The 12,341-nt window shown below is 39.5% G+C and overlaps 1 protein-coding gene across 4 annotated transcripts in view; it reads right to left on the reverse strand.

The window, feature by feature from the left end:
* LOC126298564 (F-box/LRR-repeat protein 6) overlaps positions 1-12,341 on the reverse strand; it is a 220,137-nt gene that overhangs the window by 191,958 nt on the left and 15,838 nt on the right. The window lies entirely within an intron of this gene.

Genomic DNA, 12,341 nt, shown 5'->3' on the forward strand with positions numbered 1-12,341 from the left:
AAAACGAATCCACTTGCAATGTTGGGATATACCGCATACCCTGTATGTGCCGAAAAGCTTTTACTGCAATGACCGGAAGATGAATAAAGACCAGGATCACAAACATAAGTGGTACTGCACATTGGAACAGGTGGAGAAATCAGCCACAGTGAAGTCATGCTGTGTGAGGCTGACTATATAATAAAATTTGCCGACACATTAGTTCTTGCATTGGAGAAGAGTTACCACACTCTCTTGTTCTGGAAAGCCATAAAAATCTACAAACATGGTGATAGTTTCAACAAGAAAGACGAAATCCTCAAGGTGAACAGATCCGGGATTCCCGTACTGCAGCAAATGATCGTTGCACACAGTAAGGGGAAAGCCACAGCTATAATGACAACAGAAAAGCCCTCAGACATTGGTGTGACAGGAACACACAATTTGCAGCTGCGATCTTGACTCCAGCCTGCCACCAGCAATTTGGTGTGACTCTTCAACAATGACAGTCACTCATGCTAATGAGATTTCAGAAATACTGTGAAACATTGACCAAAGAACCCAAGAGAACCAACAGGCACTTTGTCAATAAGTGGCCATGAAAACGATTACAGTTTTGTACTAGAACTCTACAAGGAGGAGATCTGTAAACTGTACCAACGTCTTGACCAACAAACGAAGAAGAAAACCTGTTTGCTGTCCTCTCTCGCCTTCTGTCGTGATGCCAGAATGAAGAGGTCACACCAAATTTGCTGAAATGTAAGTGCCTAATCACCACTGTCCAAGCACGTAGTACCTACAACAGAATGCAACGAGTTTTCTTTGTGAGCAAATTCATGCAACACAAAGAGACTTGGCAAGAATGGATTAGCAACTTTTGGACATTTTAAGTCAACTAAGTGGAAGCATGCACCAAGATGAATGGGATAAGATCAACTGCATCACTCACAGGATCATGCAGAACAAACTCAAGTGCTGCACAGAGTGATGGAAGAAAACGTTTGCAAGACACAGAATGTGACTGACAAGTTGATTCCCAACAGCTTACATAAAGTGGTCACCCTCAGTGAATGAACACTGTCCTCAGAGGAACAGAGAATTTTGCTAACATCCCTAGAACTATACCTATGGAGTATATCATTTCTAACACTAAAGTGACCATGTGGATCACCAGGATACTGTATCGAGCGAAACCAGCAGCTTGAAACCTGAAGAAGGAAGAGTTACAAGCTATCAAGAGCCATAAAGCTGACAAGAATGTATTAGGACTGCCTGTTGACAAGGGAATGGGATCACTGTAATGTAGACCAAAGATTACGAGCAGAAGATTCGGGACTAATTACATATGAAGACATACTGAAAGCTAAGTACAGATCTGATTCAGCAGATCACTTGTAATACGAATCAGTTAATCAAGGCATCTTCTCTCTCTGCCAATTTACAGAGGAACCTGTGCAACACAGAAGCCCTACAACCTCAGCTGTATGGATTACAAAAAATCCATAATGATGACGTTCCACTAAAACAAACTGTAACCACTCCTGACTCACCAACATATAAAATGGACAAACACATGGCCTCTCTGCTTCAGCTGCACATGGCAAAGACCGACACAAACATAAAGGATTTGGGACATTTGACTGAGAAGTGGACAAGACTAAAATGTGGACCAAACAACATCCTGGTCAGGTTGGATGTTGGTTCTCTGTTTGCAATAGTGGCACACAATGATGCTCTGGAATATATAAGTTCAAGTTTCTCACATGATATTACCGGGGTCTTTCACGTATGTCTTACTATGTACTGTTTCACGTGGAATATCAACTTCTATGAATAGGTGGAAGGCATCACCACGGGTATTCCACCTTCCTTGGCACATTCATTGTGTGGAGTCATGGTGAGGAACCACTCAGTGATTTCTTAAGACATCTGAACAGCCTCCATCCAAACACAAAATTTACTAGGACGTAGAAAAGAACAGCTAGATATACTGTTGGATGGTGACAACCTGGGATATAGCATGATTCAAAAACTGACATGCATGGACTAACACCTGCACAAACTATCAAATCACCACCTGAGCTAGAAAAGAGGAATGATTAATACATCGTAACCTGCACTGCACCTGGGATGTGAGATGCAACACATAGGTTCTTTGGAGCAATGGGTACTCCACCAGTTACATAGGAAGTGTCAAGAGAAACAAAACTCAATGAAGTGACGCATCAGAGGAAGAAGTGCTGGGTACAGCCTTTCTGTGATATACCCCAGGGTGATGTACAGAATTGTCATCAAGGCTATTTACAAACTGAAAAAGAAGTTCAAAGAGTGACATAAGTACATGCGAAGGACAAAAGGCACACACTTGCAAAGTCACGAATATACCTCATACCCTGTGCATGTGGAAAAGACTGCGTTGGAATGACTGGCGATCAGTCAACACCGGGATCACTGAATATAAATGGTATTGCAGGTTGGCACAGGTGGAGAAATTGGCTGTAAGAGAGCACATGCAATGTGAGACTGAGCAGAAAACCACAAATATGACAAGAGCTTCAACAAAGAGGAAAGCTTCAAGGTGACTGGATTCATGTGGTGCAGCAAATGACCACTGCAGGTAGCATGGGAAGAATCACACTGGTAATGAGTACGGAAGAGTTCTAAGATGTTGATACAACTGGTACAAACAATCTGTGTCCATGAGCACAGCTCCAGTCTGCCACCAGCAATGGAGGGTGAAGCTCTGACAATGCCAGCCTCTCATGCTGACAAAACATCAGAATAATTGTCAAACAAATGTCGCGTGAAGAACCCGTGACAGAAGCCAACAGGCAATTTGTCGAATTTTGGATTGTTCCGAGACGAATTACTGATAATTTACCATGTAAAGGAGTGCACCTGCCGTGATTACAAGATTTAATTATTTTCTAGGGAAGAATAACTAGAGGTCCACTGTGATTTCCAATACAAAATAGTGAACTGATACAATACTCCTGACTGACTCTCTCATCCTCCAAAATGTGTCCACTGTTGTGAAATTTCCTGATGGATTAAAATTGTTTGTTGGACCAAGACTTGAACTTTGCCTTTATAATAGCAATGCTTTTATGTGACTGAACTCTCTAGGCATGAACCATGAAGCCAACTTCATAGCTTCATCATTTTCAAAATCACCACAAATTCTTTTAGCTGGTTCATTGTTTTCTGTAAACAAATTTCCTGTGATGTAGTCATACTTGAGATATATGACTTTATGTGACTACATTGAGCTTTGATAATGACAGATCAAATTAAATTCAAGAATTATGCAATTGCAAAGTTAGCTACTGTAGAGAAAAAACATATTTTGCCTCCAACCTTTTATAATCTCTTCTTCCTTTTTCACTGAAATTGCAATAACACTACATTGCACAAGTAAATTGCAGTATTTCGTCTGTGCAGCTATAAAAGCATACGTTTACAACAGTCTTCTTTCCCCTCTTAAATAAAACTACACTTTAAAAACATACAGTATGCTTTTTCATTAAAGTATTATTTGACTAGATTGACATGCCTGAAGGTTCTCCTTCATTGTGGAATCCATGAAATATGATGAATGCATGAATGAAATTACAGGGATGGAATTAATGTATAATGTCATTTCAAATCAGTATTACCAGATAAAGAGTTAAAGAGTGTTTCTCTAAACTTTAAGTCCAATCTACTGCTGTGTCATTTCATGGCTTACTGCAAATTACACAAGGGTTGATGGTGGGATGTCCAAGTAAATATGTCAGCCCATTAGGATCCATTAATGAAACACCACAATCAACTATGCAAATTCTATACGCGGCTTGTCAGAAGGTTCAGTCTTATAAAGTCAGTTTCTTTTTTGCATTATCACCTGGCTCTCCAATTGCCTAGCCACATGACAAACATATTTGCTGATGATATTAAAAGTGAACTGAAGAGCTAGACAAGTATGGGCCAAATTTCTGAGAACCTGTATGATCGGTGCAGTACTGTGTAGTAAATGTCACTTTAAAAAGTTTGAGCTCCTGGTCACTCTGTATGCTTTATCTGCAAAGAAATGTAACAAATTTCAGTATTTTTCATTAACATATAAAGATTTATTCAGTTCAGTATTAAATAACAATATTTTTTGGAAAAAGAGGAAAGGATGAGAAATAAAGCTAGAAATGTTTCTCAAAATATTGAAATAATAATGTTCCAGTGTGTGTGTTGTCTCATCATTGCCAGTATATTCCTCCTTTACATTTGTAAATTGTGCAAAAGTATGTATCTATTTTGTCAAAAATTTCAGTCAGAGACTATAAAGGAAAACATTCATTAATTCTCATAGATCATAAATTCAGCAATCAGTCATGCTAATTATCTCATTTATTAAAAGAGAGCTATCACTGGTTTTGATATAGAATTTTTGATGATAGAAGCCATCCAAGAAACTTTTACAATGGTTGGAATCTGAAGATGAACCTGTTGGTTCAAAACTGGTAATGACTTTATTTTTAATAAGTAAAATAAGTAATAGTGGTTGGTTTTCATTTTTAGTAAGAATCAAACTCCATGAGATAAGCATTCCAAGATTATACAGAAAAGCAGGGTAATACACAATAATATTAAATAACAAAGTAGCAATGTCAGCTGAATTGTAATCAAGGAAGAGAAACTGTCTACCAACAATGTTAAAAGTATTTACAGTGACTAACCCTTAAAAACTACCCCAAGGTCACTCCAAATCAGGCATTTTAACGACGTACTGATACATAATTTTCTAGATTAAGATCTTTTCAAATTATATTACATGCACTAAAAATAAGATATGTTTAATCTTCTTGTAATCAATAATATGTTTAATAGAGGACACGTAATTACAAAAAGAATGCTGCTAAAAAGTTCTGCGTTTGTCTTTTTATATGGCAGTACCACATACTACTACTTTTTTCTTATTTTCCTTACTCTTCTTTCTCCTCCTCCTTCTCATAGCACAGTTATGTTACGCAAGGCAGCTTTTCTTATCTTAAGATGCTATGGGTATGGACCTTGCTCAATGAGCTTCATTTTCATCATGTCCTTTGGACAGTTGGCAGTCAAGGAGTCACAGCCCTGCCACGTTCTTTCCTCAGTTAGCTGTACTAATGGAAAGACTTTTCATCATGACTGAGTCATTTGATCAGCTTAAGAAGTGGCAGTAACATACTAATCCGGACTCCGTAACGAGGGTTGACTGAAAAGTAATTCCTCCACCTTTGTAGCTCTTCAACAGTTGGCAGCATTGGTATGTGGCAGGTACTGGCTTGTTCCACAGCCTCTTCTCTACAGCTCCAGTTGGTGGGAAGCCTTAGCACTGAACAGACGTGTTGTTACACTGGAACCCTGTACAGACAGTCGGTCAACGTGATTTAAGCAACGTGCAGCCGTTGAATTCTTGACAGCAGAAGGTGTCACCCCAAAGGAGATTCATCAGAAAATGAAAGCAATTTATGGTGATAGTGTTGATGTGAGTACTGTGCGTCTTTGGGTGAGTAAGTTTAAAGATGTTGAGGCAGGAACATCTGACCTGCATGACAAACAATGAGTTGGACGGCCTGTGACAGCAACCACCAACTTTCACAAGCAAAATGTTGACAAATTGATTCAGGATAATCATTGTATGACTCAGAGAGAAACTGCAAACACAATCAGCATTTCACAAGAATGTGTGGGTCACATTATTGCTTTGCTTGGCTATTGGAAGATCTGTGCACAATGGGTACTCCAGATGCTGACTCCTGAAATGAAAGCAGACAGACTTGAAATTTGCCATGCCAAGAACTTCTCTCGCATTACGAGAATGAAGGTGAAGTCTTTCTCCATTCAATTGTGACAGGAGATGAAATGTGGGTGCACCATTACGACCCGGATATTGAAAAGTCAGTCTATGGTATATCGACACAAAGACTTGCCCCACAAAAAGAAATTAAAGATACAGCCCTCAGCTGGAAAATTCATGGCCACCGTGTTCTGGGATGCTGATGGTGTTATCCATGTTGATTTTCTTGATCATGGAACAACAATTCAGAGTGTTACATCACAATGCTGTGAACTCTGAGACAACGGCTAACAAGGGTCCGTCCGAAAGGCAAAAGGGAAAAGGGAAAAGTTTTTCAGCAGCATGACAATGCCAAACCACACACTTCACGTGCCACCACAGCAGAATTTCAGAGACTGAATCTCACCACCATACGGCATCCTTCGTACAGTCCAGATTTAGCACCTCTGACTTCCATTGTTCCTGATAATGATTTATTAAAATATTCCCATCCAAACCCAATTAATGAAGGTAGAGAGAGGTATTACTTTTCATTCAGCCCTCGTACATAATGGGTGCCAATTTCAAACTAGTCCCCATACACTGATCACCCAGAACAATGTGACCACCTACCTAATAGCCGGTATGTCCACCTTTGACACAGATAACAGTAGTGACGCATCGTGGCATGGAAGCAATGAGACCTTAGTAGGTTGCTGGAGGAAGCTGGCACCACATTTGTACACACAAGTCATCTAACTCCTCTAAATTCCAGGGAGGGGGACAATGAGCTCTGACACCACATTCAATCACACTCCAGATGTGTTTGATTGCGTTCAGATCTGGCAAGTTGGGGGGGCCAGCACAATAATCTGAGCTCATCACTGTGTTCCTCAAACCACTCCACCACACTCCTTGCCTTGTAACATGATGCATTATTTTGCTAAAAAATGCCACTGTCATAGGGAAACATGATCACCATGAAGAGGTGTAAGTAGTCTGCAACCAGTGTACGAAACTTCTCGGCTATGATGGAGCCTCACACGGGCTCCACTGGACCCACAGATGCTCACAAGAATGTTCTCCAGAGCATAATGGAGCGGCCATCAGCTTCTCTCTGGTCCACAGTACAGGTGTCAAGAAGATGTTCCCCCAGAATACGACCGATTCACGCCCTCCCATCAGCATAATGTAGAAAATATCAGGAATCATCAAACCATGCAACACTCTGCCACTGCTCCAACATCCAGTGCCGATGGTTATTTGCCCGTTCCAGTCACAGTTGCCAATGTCGTCGTGTTATTCACCACCTGTCATATTTTACCAGTCTGCCCAGCCTACGACATCCGGCATCTGTAGGGAAGCCGCCCAATCCTATGATACCTGGACGTGGTTTCACCTTGCTTTCTCCACATGCAATAAATACCCACCACAACACTCATCGAACATCCAACAAGTCGTGCAGTTTCTGAAAGGCTTGTGCCAAGCCTCTGGGCCATCGCCATCTGCCCTCGGTCAAACTCAAGCTCGTGTGCCTTTCTCATTCTACACACTGACAGCACACTCACTGATACTACATGCGCCATGCATGTGTCTCAGTAGCAGTCATTCCTAACCAGGTGACACTGCTATTGCTTGGATGGGTTTACACCAATAATAGCTCAGTGGTCATAATGTTCTTGCTGATCAGTGTATACTCATTACAAACCTTATCCTCAGGATTGACTCCACACGATCATTGCAAAATGCAAACCTCTACTGAGTGCAGTTTTCATCCATGTATCTTCTTCACATCCCATGTACCACTGTTGGAGATCATTACTGGTCTAATTGCTACTTTGTATTCTTTGCCTTTGCTTCAAATAGGCATTGGATCGGCTTAGTCTAGTGGTTTCAAAATTGTATAGTATGATTTCTGTTGAAACTCTACTGACACACAAGCTAGCACACAGTAATGCCTCTTTGCAGCACACATACATCCCTCTTAATTTCTTGACTGGTCCTCTGATAACAACACCTTATCATCAGCATTCAAAAGTCAAATCATTCATATTGATGATGAACAGGAGTGGGTCAAGAGCCACTGCCTTGATGTACAATGAAACTGTCTGATTGATCAACCGCACTCCTGGCTCGTCCAAAAACGGTTTTACGTATCAGCAATAATGTTTATGTAATATTCAGGTATGCTACATACTCTCAGAGCCCACCATATGATTGCTGGAGAATGTACACATTTATGATGATCTTACATATTTTTAATTTATGCAAAGTAAGTTCCACTGCCAACGGCCTTGCCACGGTGGTAACATGGATTCCCGTCAGATCACCGAAGTTAATCACTGTCGGGCTGGGCTAGAACTTGGATGGGTGACCATCTAGTTGGTCGAGTGGTGTTGGCAAGCAGGTAGCATTTTGATACAGTCTGCTGAACACTGTTGGCAAGCGGGGTGCACTCAGCCCTTGTGAATCAAACTGAGGAGCTACTTGAGTGAGAAGTAGTGGCTCCAGTCTTGGAAACTGACATAAGGCTAGGAGAGTGGTGTGCTGATCACATGCCCCTCCATATGCACATCCGGTTACTCCTATGGGCTGAGGATGACACGGCGGCCGGTCTGTGTCATTCGGTCTTCGTGGCCTGTTCGGGAGGAGAAGTTACATTGCTCTATAGTGTCCGCCCCCATAGCTGAGCGCCCAGTGTGGCAGAATGCCATGCGAGAGGCCTGGGTTTGTTTCCTGGCCAGGTCAGAGATTTTATCCACTCAGGGAATGAGTGTCATGTTGTCTTCATCATCATTTCATCCTCATCCGACACACAAGTCATCGAACTGGAATCAACTAAGATGACTTGCACCAGGCGACTGGTCTACCCAACTGATGGCCCTAGCCACACAAACATTTTACTGTTCTATAGTTTTCACAATCTTGCACGTTGCTTTTATAGAAAGACATCAATCTACTTTCCTCCATGCATCTGGCATTACTCCACATTTCACTGCGCCATTGAGGAGTACTGTAAGCAATGTGATGCCATTTACTGTGAGGAGTTTCCATAGTTCACATCTGGTCTGGACCAGTTGCTCCACAGTTTTGCATTTTTTTACAGCTGTACCTACCTTTTCTGTGATAATCTCATTTACAGAACATTGGATCTTGCAGTTCTTCATGCGATAATAATGGAATTGCAAATACACTTCTCGGGTTTGCTGCCAGATTGTATTGAGTAACTCGCACAATACAATCCGGCAGCAAACCCGAGAAGTGTATTTGCAACAGATCCATCAAGAAAGCATGAAAAGTCACAATAACAGAACTGCTAACATATAGCTTTATCCAGTGTTAACTGCACACCTTTATTATTACTTATGTATTTACTTGTTATGGAATATTTGCCATAAAGACATTTGTTGCTACAATTCTGCATCAGCAAATGCAAAAAAGTTCTGTATGTTTGGCAAAAATTTTGCTTCCCTAAAATTAAGTATTTATAAATATGCTCACAATAATAGTAACACTTATTTACAAACCACTTAAGTGGGAATAGTTGGAGTAAATCCGACAAATTTAAAAATACAACAGAAACCCTTTATTTATGATATCTGCAAAACTAAAACAGAAAGAAGAGAGAATACAGCACAAAGTACTGTATTGTTCATATTCATTTCTTAAATGTATTCAAGTGTGATAAATAATCATGGCATAACTTCTGGGTGTGTACATACTCATTTTAGTATGGTGACACAGGATGAAACACAGAACTGGTTTAATACTGACGAACCATTAAAACATTTGATAGAATGGAATAACATTAGCTTCAATATCTCAATGATACCAGCTTCACATATAGATATATGCATCAATATGAAAAACTGTGGACTAAAGAAAGTAAATTGTTCGTAACATATTTGTTTATTGTGTAAAAAAAAATTGCTTTAAATCAAAAGTAATTCTTGGCTGACAGTTGTTATTCCATGTGGTTTGAAAATGTTTCTGTTAAGAGTAGTTGGGTACATCACAGAACTGTTGAAATATGACAAACACTGTGAGGCAATATGAACTGCATACATGGCATTATATTGTGGAAAATGGCTACTAGTCATCCACCCAACAAGGATACCAAACAGAGAATTATTATGTCTGGTGTCTACTGTAGACAGTTGTACAGTCAATGACTTAAGATACTTGCTGATTGCGACAAGAACAGTATAATTTACCTCCCAAAGCACTGTCCACAGAGAACAACATTCGTGCCTTGACAAACTTAGGCATATTGTACCATCAATTTGTAGTCGGGCAGTACATAATGTGCTAATCATCTATTCTCATCGAAATGTGTGTGTTTATTACAAAAAAACAATACATTGCTAATTGTTGAAATTTTAGTGTTTCCTCATATCTGTTCTGGTAAATGAGGAAATGGTTCCAATTCAGGTAAATGTAACGATAGTTCCTTAAAGAGGTCACCTCTGAGTTCCTCTATTAACCTTCTGTTACTAAACAAAATCTGTACATCTAACAATCTCAACACCAGTTAATTGTGAAACTCTTCCACACACATACATACATCTATGCATGCCACCATATAGTGAATGGTGCAGGGTACTTTGTATAACTGCTTGTTATTCTCTTTCTTGTTCGACTCAAAAACGGACCAAGGGAAAAGCAACTATCTATATGCTTCCGTAAAAGCCCTGATTTCAGTTATCTGGTCTTTGTGGTCCCTACACAAGATGTATGTTGCCAGCAGTAGGATCATTCAGCAGTCTGTCACAAATGCCAGTTTTTTTAAAATTTCTCAACATTGACTCACGAAAAGAATGTCTTCTTCCCTACAGGGATTCCCATTTGCATTCATGTAGAATTTTATAATACTTGCTTGTTGATCAGATCTTCCCATAACAAATCCATCTTGTCACAGACCTAGAAGGTGTATACTAATAGTTTTGTTTAATTTTGCATATCCTAAACATTTGCTTGAAGCTCTTGAAGCTCACCTTCTATTTCATAACTGTCTTGTTTCAATTGAGACTTTTTTTCTATTACTCTCTTCATACTTACAATATCTTTTGCTGTTAGCACAAGTTCTTTTGTTAAATAAGTGATCATTTCATCTGTCTGTATAACATTCATTTTCTTAAACACTGAGTTCATGCGTAATTTAATCTCAACTACTTCCCTATTCTTAAACAAATTTCCACAATATACATTTCTGACTTGTGTTCAGGACAAAAATGTTCTTTTTTTTAGCTAAACATAATAATAGACGACATTTAAATATGGCATGGAAAGTCCTGAGTGGAATACAAATAATGGAAGGAGTATAAATAACAGCTCACAGTATAATTGAGGTGTTAAGCAGGCAATAGGCACAAAAACATAAAGGTGCTACAATATTGGGGTGACAATAGCACTTCACACAAAAAGTTATATAAAGTGAATAATTGCCTGTGCCAGGTGTCTGATGCATCTGGTCAAAATAACCTAGGCCTATACCAGTGAAGTTTTGCAGGACTGGAACTCAAACCTCTTTTGTTGGTGCACCTGGTTTCTACAATACAAGTTCAACGCATGTAAGTATCTTTGTTTACCTGTTCTGCTCAAATACAAAATGATTGTTAGCTAAAAAACAGACATTGTATGAGGTAACGGGTTAGTAAATATGTTCCATAATCCTCCACCTTTTCCCTCACACTGATCTCTTGTTAGCGGTGATTCTCAAACTGTTTATACGTGTCACATGGTGGGTATTCAGTAACTGGACATATGTTCACTGGTAAGAGAGCACTGCTGCTTTCCTTCCAAGTGGCTGCATATGCTCCCCACCCCAACAACAAATGTCCAAACTGATACTGCCTGACCAGTGTGTGTGTGTGTGTGTGTGTGTGTGTGTGTGTGTGTGTGTGTGTGTGTAAGTACAATCCAACTTCTGCACCATTTCAGTGCAGCAATGTGTTCATTGTAAATAAGTATTATAGTAGTTGTATTACATGTTTATTACCTTATAAATAAATAAATAAACTGTTTTATTTTAAATTCAGTGCATTAGTATTTGTAGAATGATTCTTTCATATAGTGTTCATTAAAAAATGACGATCATTCCACTTGGGACCTGTGAAATGGTACATTAGCTTATTTGTTTGAGTTGTAAATATGTGTCATGTACTGTTGTTTTTGTGACATGTTCTACATCCTGAAGGGCCTCCTCAATACAGATCAATTGGAACAAAAGTAAATCTAATCTAATCTAAAAGAAATGGATGTGCCAAGTCTGGTCAATGCTATATCACACAAGAAGACCAAAGCTGAAAGATGGCACAATCAACAGTGCACATGGCAAGGACTACAGTATGTAGGACCTTGGTTCATGTCCATCTACTTTCCTACTTCATAATGACTTTCCCCCAAATATAATGTTCACTTTGCATAACAAATAATTCAAAGGACTGACATAGGTTCTATCCCTTACCAAAAAAATTATATGATTACAAACATTTATTGATACAAAAGTACAAAATGACCAACTCACATATAGATTTGAAACATGCATTATGTTTTGGAAACTGATGTTGCA

Source organism: Schistocerca gregaria, chromosome X, assembly GCF_023897955.1.
Source record: "Schistocerca gregaria isolate iqSchGreg1 chromosome X, iqSchGreg1.2, whole genome shotgun sequence".
Classification (NCBI taxonomy): Eukaryota; Metazoa; Arthropoda; class Insecta; order Orthoptera; family Acrididae; genus Schistocerca; species Schistocerca gregaria.